Source organism: Elephantulus edwardii, unplaced genomic scaffold (assembly GCF_000299155.1).
Source record: "Elephantulus edwardii isolate Elephantulus edwardi_28Jun2011 unplaced genomic scaffold, EleEdw1.0 scaffold00095, whole genome shotgun sequence".
Classification (NCBI taxonomy): Eukaryota; Metazoa; Chordata; class Mammalia; order Macroscelidea; family Macroscelididae; genus Elephantulus; species Elephantulus edwardii.
Window position 1 is genome coordinate 2,891,384 of NW_006399845.1, and position 2,143 is coordinate 2,893,526.

The window sequence follows — 2,143 nt, forward strand, 5'->3', positions numbered from 1 at the left end:
GAATCTAACAGGAGATGCAAAAGATCTATTAAAAAAATACAAAACTCTGCTGCAAGAAACAAACAAACAAATAAAAAAAGAGGGAAATGGAAGAAAAATGCCATCTTTGTGGATAGGAAGATCCAGTATTGTGAAAATGACAGTTCTACCAAAACCAATCTATTAATTAAATGGAATCCCAATGCAGACACTAATCTTCACAGGGAAGTAAAAAGCAATTTCTAATTTTATCTAAAAAGGAAAGAGACTTTGAATTAGCAAAGCACTTGTTCTTGTGTACTGTAAAATTGAAACAACTCTGGCATGTTTTCAGAGGCAATTAATCACACAGGAGGCAATTGACCATCCTTCTTCCACAGAGCAACTGGTGGCCTCAAACTGTGTGCCTTTAGGATTGCAGTGTAGCTTCTTGCCACGAGGCCAGCAAACCACTACTGAAAGAAAAGCAAAATAAGAAACATCACACTCCCTGGCTTCAAAAACTACTACACCACTGTAATAATCAAGAAAGATTGGCATTGCTATAGTGATAAACACATCGATCAGTGGAATAGAATTAAAAACTCAGGAATTCCCTCATCTATCTATGCTCAACTAATCTTTGAAAAGGAGGTAAAATCAATTAACTAGGAAAATGAAAGGCTCTTTAACAAACGGTGCTGGAAAAATTGGACAATATTCTGTTGAAAACTGAAGTAAAATCCACACCTTACACCATACACAAAAACAAACACAAGATGGATCAGGGAGCTAGGGGTAAAATCAAAGATTATAAAGTTGAATATATGCGTTTGAACTATAGTACTGGAGAAGAGTATTGAACATACCATGGACTGCCAAGAAAACAAGTCTGTCTTGGAGAGGGTGGAACCAAGTCTCTCCTTGAAGACTAGGATTTTGAAGCTCTATCTCACATACTTTGGGCATGTGGCCAAGAGAAACTGGTCTTTGGAGGATATCACACTTGGAAGGGTGGAGGGACAGCACAGGAGAAGGAGATCCCTGATGAGATGGATTGATATAGGAGCTGGGGTAATGGGGGGGAGATGTGTCTGAGTTAGTGAGAGTGGCTTAGGACAGAGCAAGATTCAGAGCTGCTGTACATAGGGTCACTATAGTCGCAGGTGACTGGATGGCACATAGCAACAACCACAACAGCATAAAGACCATCAGAGAAAAACCAGGAACAACTCTAGAAGCCCTAGTCTATAGCATAGATTACCAAGCATAACGAAAAACCTACAAGCAGGTGAAGATAAAATAGATAAATCCTTGTAAAAATCAAATCCTTATGCACATCAAAAAACTTCTCCAATAGAGTACAAAGAAAGCCCACAGACTAGAAAAAGAAGATATTGGTCAATAACATATCTGATTAGGGTCTCATATTTAAAATTAAAAATTACTTTTATACCTCAACAAATAAAAGCCAAATAACCCAATCACAAAATGAACAGAAGGTACAAATAGACAATGCACTAAAGAAAAAAAATTAGATAACCAACAGACACATTACATTAAGAAATATTCAAAATCCCTAGTAATTAGAGAGACACAAATCAAAACAAAGAGAGAATATTTCACCTCAGCAACAATAGCAAAGTTTTTCAGGACAGCAAACAACAAATGCTGCCAAGGATGTGGAGAGAATTTGAAATCTCATACACTCCTGGTGGGGTTGTAATATTATACAACCACTATGGAAGGCAGTCTACACTTTCTCAAAAAAGTTGGAAATAGAAATACCATTTGACCCAGCTATCCCATTATTTGAAATATATTGTAAAGAAGTCAGAGTCATGACACAAACAGATGTTGTTTAGGTTTATTGCACCACTATTCACAACAGTGAAGAGAGATAGAAACAGCTCAAGTGCCCATCAACAAACAAATGCAGCTCTGGAAACTTTGGAAATGAACTTGTAAAACACTACACAATGTGAATGAGCCTGGAAGACATTATATTGAGTGAAACATCTCCATTACAAGAGGATAAATACTGCATAAGATCACTGTAATAAAAATGGAATAGACAAAGGGTCAGGGAAGGCTGAAAAGGGATGGATAGATAATAAAAACTACCTTGCTTGCTGAAATTGAGGAGGACCTCATGCACTTGCTGCGAAGGGTCAAGGACTGCAGC